The following is a 12,806-nucleotide window of genomic DNA, read 5'->3' as shown; positions in this document are numbered from 1 at the left end:
GGATCAAACAGATATTTCTGGAGCCCCTTCCTTCTGCTAGATGCTGTTCTCCAGGTTGGGTCTCCTTGACAAATTGTAGACAGTAAAAGAACAGACTGCTCTCATGTTGGAGGGAAACACAGGTAAGAAAAGTGAAAACTGCAAACATGACATTCTTTGAAGCAGGGATAAAAATATTTGCCTTAAAAATATTTGAGCAGAGTAAGGGATAAAGACAGGCTGTGTGTGTGTGTGTGTGTGTGTGTGTGTGTGTGTGAGAGAGAGAGAGAGAGAGAAGGAGAGAGAGAGAGAGAGAGAGAGAGAGAGAGAGAGAGAGAGTCTTTGAAGAAATGACATCTCAATGGAGATTTGTATCTGCTGAGGCAGGCAGTAGATCATGTGGAGATCTTGGAGAAAGCCCTATAGCTGGAGAGAAGTACTTCAAAGCAGTTTGGATATGAAAACACATGATGAATTAGAAAAATAGCATGCAGTCAGACTACAGTCAGAAACAGTGGTAGATGTTGAGCCTGTAGTCATAGTCCAGGTTATCTTGTACAGAGGTCTTTGATGAGTGAGTGGATTTATTTCAGGGGTGGCAGAAAGGCAGGCCAGAACTTGGAACAAGAAGTACTTCTGTAATTAATAGTTATCATCTTGTAGCCACACAACAGGATTGCATACCACATTCACATGAAGCAAACTTCATCCAGTACATGTGGGCAGTTACATGTCATTCTTGGACACTGGCGACTAGGTTGTCATATTCTCTCCCCATGGTTGTGGGTGTCATATTTGCTTCTCAGCAAAAGTCTCAGGGTGATATTGATGATCCACCTGAATCACACATTACATATATATAGTGAATGAAGTGTAAAATATAAAAATTTGAGATCATACAGCCAAAGATATGTATTCTGACAAGTACAGTGTTTATTTTCTTTCATGCTTAAGGGCTATTTAAGTTCAATTAACATGACAGCTATTATCTACCCTCTATGTATCTATCACATATCAAATTATATACATATCACCTAAACCCAAAGTTATGTGAATGAAGATAAAAAAGGAGACAAGAACAGAAAATAGGTAACAAGACATAAAGAAGAAAAATAAGCAGACAATAGGACCTACTTTATTTCAGCAAATGTGAAAATAACATATTCAAGTGATGCAAAGACAAATCTAACAACATACACTTCATCTTGTGTGAGCAGGAGAAAAGCAAGATAAACACTTGGGAATGCTTTTGTAATTTTGCTTTTTGAAGAGTATGGGTAAAGCAAGTTTTGAAGTACTTTAAAGAATTTGAAGAATCAAGTTCACTGGGTGTGGCATGTTACACCTTTCATCCCAGCACTTGGGAGGCAGATGCAGGTGATCTCTGTGAGTTTGAAGCCAGCCTGATCTACAAAGTGAGTTTCAGGACAACCAAGGCTGTTACACAGAGAAACACTGTTTTGAAAACCACTTAAAAACAGAACCAAGTCCATGAGTGCATGTTTTAGAGTGGTGAGACTCACTATGCAAGAGGAGACAAAGGAAAATAGACTTAGAGAAGGCTTAACTTAGAGAAGGCAGTAGATTAGAATTGGAGGTATCAGTTTGATCATATATTCTCTAATAAATATGCACAGTATATGTTGTATTATGTACATATATATACTACATTGGGTGTATGTGGAGTATTCATATATTTGTCTACATGTGTAGACATATTTGCACATGTGTATGTTGGTATAAAATTAAACACAGACATGAGGATAACAAAAGACATAGAATGTAATGCTATGTGCCAAATGACATATTCAGAGGAGCAATGGTTTGAAAAGCCATAATTTTATAAGGTCACCATAATGGTTGATTTGGCAAAGAGTCATCAATGGTTCAGGTTAGAGTTACCAACAGGTACCAAATTGAAGGGGAAATTTTAAATAAGAGTTGGATATTTTTATGCTTCAAAATATCTCTCCACTGGTTGATTGCAAAGGAAAAGAAACAGCAACCACACAGTGGGCATTGATAACACTTTACCCAGGAATAAAAGCTAAACATCACCACCAAGGCACATTTAAGACTATGACTTTGGTGCTCAGGCAATGACATAACAGCACCTATGTTGTAGTCTGAGCCAAAACACAAAATTTAATCATATTTTAGTATATAACAGATTAAATCAATATAAACAATGCCTTAATAAACGAAACAGAAGTGGGTTGGCCACATTCATTAAATATTTTGATGCCTTGAAAGTAAAAGAAATACTGGGAACATAGTTTAAATTAAACTATAGAGTTTAAGTAAAATAAAAAATGTAACCCATGGAAATGCTATTAAAAAATCGACTCTAAAGACTTTTCAAAAAGTCATATGGAAACTTACCACTGAAGAACACTCCTAACACATGGCTAGACACATAGATACATATATAGAGTCAGAATAGATTTATCCTATAATGGTGCCACTGTGTCCCTACCAGACTATATAGGCTAACAAAAAAGCATAGTGTCATAGAGGGATACTCCCTCAGCCTAGACACACGGGGGAGGGCCTAAGCCCTATCTCAAAGGATATGACAGACTCTGAAGATCCCCCATGGAAGGCCTCACTCTCTCTGGGGAGCAGAAATGGTATTGCATAGGTAGGGTGTTAGTGGGGGGGGCAGGGAAGGAGGGGAGGGAGAGGGAATGGGGATTGACATGTAAAACAATCTTGTTTCTAATTTAAATAAAAAAATTTAAAAAAGACCCCCACCCCCCAAAAAATAGCCTAGTATCATCAATGGGTTACTTCCTTTGAAATTGTTGACCAGTGAAGTCTCATGGACACCCAAAAATTATAGTTTGTTGCCAGTGCCAGAATAAAGGGAGTGGTGACCTCAGGACAAGAACCCACCCAATTTGTGAAAAGGAATTAAAGACAAGCTTAGAGCTGGGTGTGGTGTGTACACTTTTAATCCAGCACTCAGGAGCCAGAGGCTGGCAGATCTCTTAAGTTTGAGGCCACTCTGTTCTACAGAGCAAGTTCAAGGACAGCCAGGCTTAGTTAACAGTAAGTTAACAATCAAAAACAGAAAGCTGGTGAAGATGTATTTGAACCAGGGGCCATGTCTCCCTAGGCCTCCATTCAGGGACATCCTTGACACAAGCCTGGCTTCAGAAGCTTTCCTTAGTCATGGAGGCAAATTCCATACCTGTTTTTCTATCTTTAACTCTAAAACCAAACCACTTGGCCAAGTTTTTACTGCCAAGTTTTGCTGCTTGCTGGGGCTGGAACATGGCCCCTCATTCTATTTCTTACTCTGCTTATCTCCTTGAACACAGGATTTAGCTCTATTCCACTTCCTGGTGTTTCTTTTCTCAGATTTTACATTTTGTAATTTACCCTGCTCAGCTTGCTCCTTTTCATTATAAATCTTCATTAGACTCACCACTAATAACCACATGATAGTCTATACTACGCTGTTTTGAGATTTCTTCTGCCAACAGAATTAATCCAAAACTCTTCATTTTAGCCTCAGGCAAACTTTTTGGACATGGGGCAAAAAAATCAGTCACTTTATTCATCAGATCATAATAAGAACAATCTCTAGGCAACATACTAAAATTCTCCTTTGCAACTTTTTTACCCCACTGTTCAACTCATTCTCAGCACCATTGTCTTCCATAATGGTACCAGTGTGGCCCATCAAAGCAGTTCTTAAAGCATCCACTGCTTTCCTGATCCAAAGTATGAAAGTCCAAATTCTTTTAAACACAATCACTGTAGGCCTTTCTTAACAATACCTCAGTCCCTGGTACCAACTTTAGTCGTAGGATTTCTCTTGCTGTAAAGAAACACCATGACCATGGCAAGTCATAAAGAAAACATTTAATTTGGGTGGCTCACTTAGAATTTCAGAGGTTCAGTCCATTATGATGGTCTAGAGCATGGCAATATGCAGGCAGACATGGTGCTCGAGTAGTAGCTGAGAGTCTTATATCTTGTAGGCAACAGGAAATGGTCTAGGTGTCACACTGACTGAAGCTTGAGCAAAAGAGACCTCAAAGCTCACCACCACCAGGACACACTTCGTCAAACAAGACCATACCTACTCCAACATAAGCCACACCTCTTAATAGTGCCCTTTGGAGGGTATTTTCTTTCAAACCATCACACTGTGCATCACCAGAATCAAAACACAACTGGTTTATGGATCATCGCCCTGTGATTTCTCTCTTTAACAGTGCCAACTGTCAATCAAGTTAGTGCCTGTCACCCTTGTTCACTGACATCTTGTTTCCTTTCTTTAGTCCCACATTCACTCCTTTCATTCTCCTCAACAATAAGACTTTCCCACACAACACTTACTTGGTTAGTCTCCTTCCCTTCAGTGACCTCAGTTTTTATTCAGTCTGTCTAATGCTTCCTTTAGACTTCTTTCTTGCCTCACCCCAATATGCTTTCCAAGTTCATTTGCATCCTTACTGGAGTACCTTTTCCCAGTGTTGATTTTACGAACCTTATTCTGATAGTGGGCTCCCCTCCTACCCACTGGGTCCTGTTCCTAAACTGATTACTTCCTTTATGCATACATCTCTCATGCCTTCTCAATTTCTCCCTGTAGCTAGGTACCTCGTCATTTGCAGCTTTAATATCTCTAAAAGTGTTGAAACATTTTTACAAGTCTGTAAGCATGCCTAATATTAGAAAACATGGAAAGTTCCAACTCCATGGTTTTCTGTTATCATCCCCATTTAGGAAAACTCTCCAAAGGATTATACTTTATAGCCTTACCTTCTCCAACAGTATATACCCATTGGAGTCGGGAGTATTTTGTTTCAGATGTCTCCCTAAACAAACCTGGAGATAAGTAGCCTCCAAAGAAGGATTTGAGGGGAATAGTTCATTTTGAAATTTTAGAGAACAATGTCAACAAGGTGCACAAGTTACAGGGGGGAGGGCAATAAAGACTGGAGTACTAGCAAAGTCAGCCATTACTGTGAATGGTTGTTGCTAACTCTCATAACTTTGAGAAACAATTAAAACAATGCTGTAATAATACTTGACACAGGAGGAGAGAAATGAGGAGTAAAATTCTATGAGCTCTTGGTCCTATATGGCTAGAGGGTGGCCATAATTTCAAGGTATATTCAGACATAAATAGGCAGTAAGAAGTACTCTGGGCACATCAAGAGGTTGAAAGTTCTGGCTATGACTGAAATATCTTATCCAACTTTTTACTACAGCATATTCAGACAATTCTTAGGGTAGGGTTGTTTCTATTACCAACTTTATTATCTAGCCTGTATGGAGGACAATTCCATCCTACTGCAGTGGGGACCAGCTAGTGTGGTGTAGTCTGTCCCAAGGAGAGGCCAAGCAAATAATGGAATTTCTATAGTCACAAATGGCTCAGCCACTGCAATGTCCTGATTTCCTCCCTTCAGTTCCCTTTTTAGCACCACTATAAATAAAGGATGATCATAAATGTCATTGACATCAATTGAGGTGGAGGAGGATGGTGGGCATAGGAGAATGATGACCTTCACGTTAGGCATGCATTACTGACACACTTACTTACTTGTATTTCATTGTATGAGTTGAAAGAGCATCAGCGATTTTGCTTCTGAACCATGGTCTGTTGTGTCAGTGATTGATGTTTGTTAACTGAGTTTGGAAAGCTTTTATTCTGAGTCACCATGGACTCTCATTTCTACCTTCCAAAAGCTACTCTCATCAAGAACTACCTGCCCATGGAGGCATTTGACTTGCAACTCAGGACTTACAGATTCTGTGCCCTGAGGGGGTACAAGATAGATTCCTTTTATTGTAGATAAATGTGCAGCTATGTCATTACACAGTTGAATACAAGTTTCAGGGCCAACTCAGGACTTGAAGGAGTTACTTGAGATATCAGTCCTTGGAACCACTAATATGAGCTGAGAAAATGGCTGGTCTTCTGTTTTGGTCCCACAGGAAAGTGAACTTGCCCAGAACAACTGGCCATGTCTGAGTTTTTTCATTTTCTTCACTGATCTTTTGCAAAAATTTAGGTTTAGGCCCCCAGTCAATGAGAAGCTGAGTACGAAGTTCAGAATGGGCCTCGCCCTTTCCCGCTACTGCATCTGTGCTTTCTTTAGACTGTGATGTCCAAAAAGGAAAGAGAAAGGAGTTTAAGAAGAACTGGCATGTGTTCTTTAACTACTGGAGCCTGCTCATATGGGAGGGAACCGGATGAAGGAAACAGAGGAAAGATGTAAAGATGTAGACAAATGAAATTGAACACAGTTCCTAGACAACTATTATCTCCACTCATCTCTGGGTAATTCACTTATGGCCTCGGTGACACATCTTTATATCTAAAAGGGGCAGAGAATGGTGCTTCTTTAAATAAACAAAGTACTTACAAAAGTCAGAGTATTTGTGGGCCTCCTGTCAATGGAGCAGGGGATATCCCTGGTGCTTTTGCTCTTAGGAACTTATTCCTCATGCTGGATTTCCATGCACAGCCTCAATACTGGGGGAGGTACTTGATCTTAAGGCAGCTTGATAAGTTATGTTTTGCTGATGCCCATGGAGGCCTGCCCCTTTCTGAGCAAATATGGAGAGGGGGGATGGAGTGGGAAGAGAAGAGAGAGGAGAAAAGGGAGGGGAGGCTGCAATTGGGAGGTAAAATAAATAAATTTAAAAAAACAAAAAAGATCAGTCAGAGTAAACAGTGGAATAAAAATTATCCAAATCATAAATAACATCACAGTAGTTTTATTTTCAATTTCCATCTTTTTCTCATCCTGTCATGGGTATGTACTTGCTTTTGGCCTGTTCAAGTAGTTCATTTGGATAAGGCAAAAAGATTCAACAAGAGTCAACTAGCTCCTGGGAAAGCCACTGTAGCTCACCATAAAGGCTCTCACAACTGGCAGGTCTGTGCTGCCTCACTCATCTTTCTCTGCCTGAATGGTCCTCCTGGAAGTAAGCATGGCCAAGTAATTCCCTAGTCACACTTAGGCAAAGCATATGGTGGGTCTCTGCATCTGTTTCCATATGCTACCAGAGGAAGCCTCTCTCATGATAACTGGATAAGGCATGGATATACATGTATAGCAGAATATCATTATGAGTCATTTTATTGATTTTTTTAGACCAATAGTGTTTGGTTTTGCCCTATGTCTATGGTTCTTGGTTACCTAAGTGATGTCAGGTATGGGTTCCTTCTTGTAGAGTGTGCCTTAATCCACATCTGACATTGTTTGGTTATTCCCAGGAGTTCTGTGCCATCATTATCCTAGAATATTTTGCAGGGAGGGCACATTGTAGGTCAAAAGTTTTGTGGATAGGTTGGTTTCCACATTTCTCTTTTGGTAGCCTGCAGAGTACCTTTCCTCACCAAATAGACTAGAATGTAGAGATGGAGGCTCCATGTAGGCACCAGATCAACTTTTCCATGTTCAATTCATTGTGTGGGTGTTGTTCTCAGATATGGGGGACCCACTGTCAGTTTATGGAGATTAACACTTTGTCTCAGCAACATTCTAGGTTGTTTGTGAACTTCCATGAGGCCTCCTTGGGCAAAAACTCAATTGAATGTAAGCCAGCCCTGCTACTCAGAGCCTTGATTGGTGACAAAAAGAGGCCTCTCCAGACTTCATTCTTCTATCACTACAAGTCCTCATTAGATAATTAGATCATAAATCTAACCCCCCAGCTCTATTGTTTTGGTCTATCTTTCCTCTCTGACCCTATCACCAAGAAATCACAATGATCTTCTCCTCCAACCTTCCTTCCCCCAACTCATCCCATTGTCTCAGTCTCTAACACCAGCAGACATTCTGTATGAAAACATCAAGTGAACAGGGCAGGAAAACAGGCAACACACACCCATAAATCCAGAGAGAAAATATGAAGTCATGGAAAAAAAACCCACCCACCCACCAAAGACAAACCCAGAAGTCAGTACTTAGATCTATAATCACCCCAAACCCAGATGCCTAGATGTCAGTGGAAAAGACAAAATCAAAACAGCCAGGACAATATGTGCCTGCTAAAGCCCAGCTATCCTACCACAGCAGACCCTTAATATTCCAACATAGCTAGAGCATAGAAAAAGATCTTAAAACCAACTATATAAAAACAATAGAGGGCTTCAAAAAGGAAATGAAGAAATTCCTTAACAAAAACCTGGAAAACAAACAAACAAAAATGGAGAAGATGAATAAATCTCTTAAAGAAATCCAAGAAACACAGGTGAAGAAAATGAATAAAACTGTTCAGGACACAAAAATGGAAATTGAATCAATAAGAAAAATACAAACTGAGGGAATTTTGGAAATGGAAAATTTGGCAATTTGAACAGGAAATGCAGAATAAAGCTTCACCAACAGAATATAAGAGATGGAGAAAGAATCTCAGGCATTGAAAATGAAATAGAAGAAATGCATACTTTGGTCAATGACAATGCTAAATCTAAAAATCCTCTGCTACAAAACACCCAGGAAATCTGGGACACTGTGAAAAGAACAAACTTAAGAATAACAGGAATAGAAGAAGGAGAATAATTCCAGCTCAAAGGCCTGAAAAATATTTTGGACAAAATCATAGAAGAAAATTTTCCTAACCTAAAGAATGAGATGCCTATCAAGGTATAAGAAGCATACGAAACACCAAATAGACTGGACAAGAAAAGAAAGTCCCTGTATCACATGAAAACACTAAACATACAGAACAAAGAAAGAATATTGAATATTTCTCTGCAAGAGAAAAGATGAAGTAACATAGAAATGCAGAACTATTAGAATTATGCCTGACTTTTCAAAGGGGACTCTAAAAGGCAGAAGGGCCTGAAGTGTTGTGCTGCAGAATTTTAGAGAACACAGATGCCAGCCCAGCCTCATATATCCAGCAAAACTTTCAATAACCATAGATGGTGAAAATAAGGTCTGGTGATTTGAATAAAATGACCCCCATAGGCCCACAGGGAGTGGCACTATTAGGAGATATGGCCTTGTTGGAGTAGCTGTGGCTTTGCTGGAGGAGCTGTGTCATTGTGGGCAGGTTTTGAGGTCTCAGAAGCTCAAGTCAGGCTTAGTGGCTCACAGTCTCATCCCACTGCCTATGGGTTCAGATGTAGAACTCTTAGCTCCTCTCCAGGACCATGTCTTTCTGCACACTGCCATGCTTCCCACCGTGATGAAAATGGACTAAACCTCCGAATCTGTCAGCCAGTCTCAATTAAATGTTTTCCTTTATAAAATTGCTGTAGTCATAGTGTCTTTTCACAGCACTAGAAACCCTGACTAACTCATAAGCTATTCCAAGTCTAATTTCAACAATGTCTGTTTATAAATACAGCCTTACAGAAGGTGCTAGAAGGAAAACCTAAGGAGGTTAACTACACCTATGGAAACAGAAAATAATCTCAAACCAGCAAAATTAAAATAGGGAATCACACACACACACACACACCACACACACACACACACAGAGAGAGAGAGACAGAGAGACAGAGAGACAGAGAGACAGAGAGAGACAGAGACAGAGAGACAGAGAGACAGTCAGAGAGAGAGACAGAGAGACAGATAGAGAGAGAGACAGAGAGAGAGACAGTTCCACCACCAGTACCATCAAGAGTACCAACAATGAAGTAATGGGGACCAACAATCACTGGTTACTGTTATCTTCCAATACCAGTGGTCTTGATTCTCCAATAAAAAGACACAGATAACAAAATGGATAAGAAAACAGGATCCATCATTCTGCTGCATCCAAGGAACATACCTCAACATCAAAAACAGACATTACCTCGGTAAGGTGTCAGGAAAATACGTTCCAAGTAAATGAACCTAAGAAACAAGCTGGTATAGCCACTTTAATATCTAACAAAATAAACTTTGAACCTAAACTAATCAAAAGAGAAAGGCAAGGACACTACATATTAACTGAAGGAAAAATTCATCAAGATGACATTTCTTTTTTTCTTTATAAATTTTATTTAAATTAGAAACAATCTTATATTACATATCAATCCTAGTTCCCTCTCCCTCCCATCCTCCCATGCCCCCCACCAACCCCCATCCCATCTCCCATTCATTCCCTAGGGAGGGTGAGGCCTTCCATGAGGGATCATCAAAGTCTGACAAGTCATCTGAGGCAGGGCCTAGCCAGCCCTCCCCTCTACACTCCCCACATATCTAGACTAAGAGAGTATTTCACAATGGAGTACTATTCAGCAGAAAAAATATCAATGATATTTTGAAATTCATAGGCAAATCGATGGAATTATAAGAAACCATCCTTAGTGAGGTAACCCAGTCACAGAAAGACAAACATGGTATGTACTCACTCATATATGGATATTAGACATAGAGCAAAGGATTAACAACCTACAAGCCTACAATCCACACCTCCAGAGAAGATGATATTTCTTAACATCAATGCCCCAAAACACAAGGACATTCAAGTTGGCCACCAAATTTTTTGAATTTAGAACTCCATGCCATTTGACTGCAGTGTGTTAAATAAACCACTTGAACTCACCTATCTGAGAACAGTACATTCCAATTCTCTCCAGCCATTCTGTTTATCAACATAACTGTTTTTCTTTTCAACAGGTAAATAACTCCAGTGAAAAAGAACTGATAAGGGGATTGATATATAAAATAAGATTGTTTCTAAATAAAAAATTCTTGTCTTATTCTATGTTTCATAGTTTTAAAAATCATTCTTTTGGGGGAATGTAGCCAAGTTGGTGAAACTCAAAGTCACCCTTAATTACCTGCCAAGTTCAAAGCCAGCCTGCAGTACAGGAAATGCTGTCAAAAACAAACAAACAATAAGACAAACCAAAAAAGGAAGAGAGATAGAAAGAAAGAAAGGAAGGAAGAAACAAAGAAGCCTCAGCTTACCTCATTCTACAGGCCTGAGCATTCCTTGCTTATATACTTTTCTGGAAATGCATATGCAAAAACCTGATCTATTCCAGACACTCTAAACTTGTTTATTGCCCCATTTAACTGAATTATCATCACAGTGCTATGCTGTTGACGTTTCTTACTTTTACTCTTCCTGGTTTGCAGATGTAGAAACTGAAGATCAAGGAGATGTGTAGTTGTTAGTGGCAGAACTAGGAACAGATCAGTTTAACTCCAAAGCTGATTTTTTTCTGTTTTATTACACTGCTTTTGCCAAATGCCATATGGAATTTAACACATTAGCTGGAAATGTAACAAAACTGCTAGGTATGTTCTAGTAGACGTCATTGTTTCTAGTGGAAATAAAGCAGATGCTGCTGATTAAGAGTCTGAATGGACTGAACAGCTTTAGTAGAAGTATCTTTACCAGAAGGTGAATGGTAATAGAAGATGAAAGCTCTCTCACTGTCTTCACCTATCAGCCAGTTTATCTGAGTTAGATTATACAAAACAAGTTACAATACATACATTTCCATCCACATCACTAAACCAAGCATCTTTGGTTGCTTTATTTTTTATTCTGTGAGTTATTGTTTACTCATCATGTCATCATAGCACACATGTCTCAAGCTATGTAGATTTCGGAAAATCCTAGGTCTTTGGGTGGAATTGTTCCACACATCAATCAAAACCTTCCCCCCTTTTCTCTTCTCTTGAAGTATGATATTGGCTTCCATCTCTGAGCCAAATAGCCTTTGAGAAGATACAGTTTATGGTTCAGGTTGAGAAATCCCGACTCAAAACCCTATGGGAGTTTTAAGAATGAGTTGAGCTAACCAGGAAAGAAAGCTCTGGCTAGAGGCACCACAAAGCCAGGCATGGATGTGCCAGCCATGTAAACACAAGCAGTTTCTACAAACCTCTCAAAGGAGGTTTACACAAATATACATACATTGTCCTCTTTGGAAAGGAGCTGTTTCCTTCCAATGAATCTGTGTTTAGCAGTGCTTAGCTGGGAATGAGTCTGAAGGCTGAAAGAAGATGGTGTTTTAAAAGCCAGCCTATTCATTAAAAAAGAATGTAACCTGTAAGCTGAATTAAACTGCCCTGCCCTCAAGCAGCAGGGAAAGGGATTCTGTGACCCAGGGCATCTGGGTGGGCTGGGGATACAACCTCTGATTGTCTGGCCCACCTTGTCATCCGCCTCCTCTGGATGACTCTTGCTTTCTGTTTAAAATCACAGAGTATGTATATGTGGGCAATTCTGGGACATCTGGGATCTGAGTGTGAGTGTGATGGAAAACATAGCCATTATAAGTACCTGCCTCCCATATCTAAGTCTTGGATAAAGCTCCTTTCCATCACAGGAGAAGAGAATTTCTGCACCGGGTGTACACATAGTGGGATTGTGGTATTTCAAGCAGTGAATGGTGACCTTTTAAATAAAACTGTCAAGGAGTTCTATACATTTATAATTTAGTCAATTGTGTTGAGATAAAATGAACAAAATATTCATTATACAGAAAGTCAATATACAAAAATCTACAATGTATTCAATATATGAAATGTCAAGGTAGTGGGTGGTCCACCAGCCTAGTCAGGTCTGTCTTGAGCTCCTAAGAAATCCCTGGGTTATGTTATCTTACTTTCTTGTACACGATCTTTATTCTTTATTTTTACCAGAACAAATAGGACAGGAAGGGTATACAGGACATTCCACAATGGACCTCTATGTAGCAATAAAAGGGTTAAAGGTGAGGGAGATGAAATAGAAATTGCTTACTTGAAATGGGAACTTCAACTCTCAATAGAAAGTTTGTGGTGCCTGGTCATTTTTATTCCTCAAAAAAAAAAAAAAAGATTTTGTTCAATGAAGATTTCCAAGTCACCAAACATTAGATAGAATTATCTTAATTGAAACAAATGAAACAATTTAGA

This window comes from Cricetulus griseus, chromosome 2 (assembly GCF_003668045.3).
Source record: "Cricetulus griseus strain 17A/GY chromosome 2, alternate assembly CriGri-PICRH-1.0, whole genome shotgun sequence".
In the NCBI taxonomy this organism is placed as follows: Eukaryota; Metazoa; Chordata; class Mammalia; order Rodentia; family Cricetidae; genus Cricetulus; species Cricetulus griseus.
Note: the sequence above shows the minus strand (reverse complement) of the source record.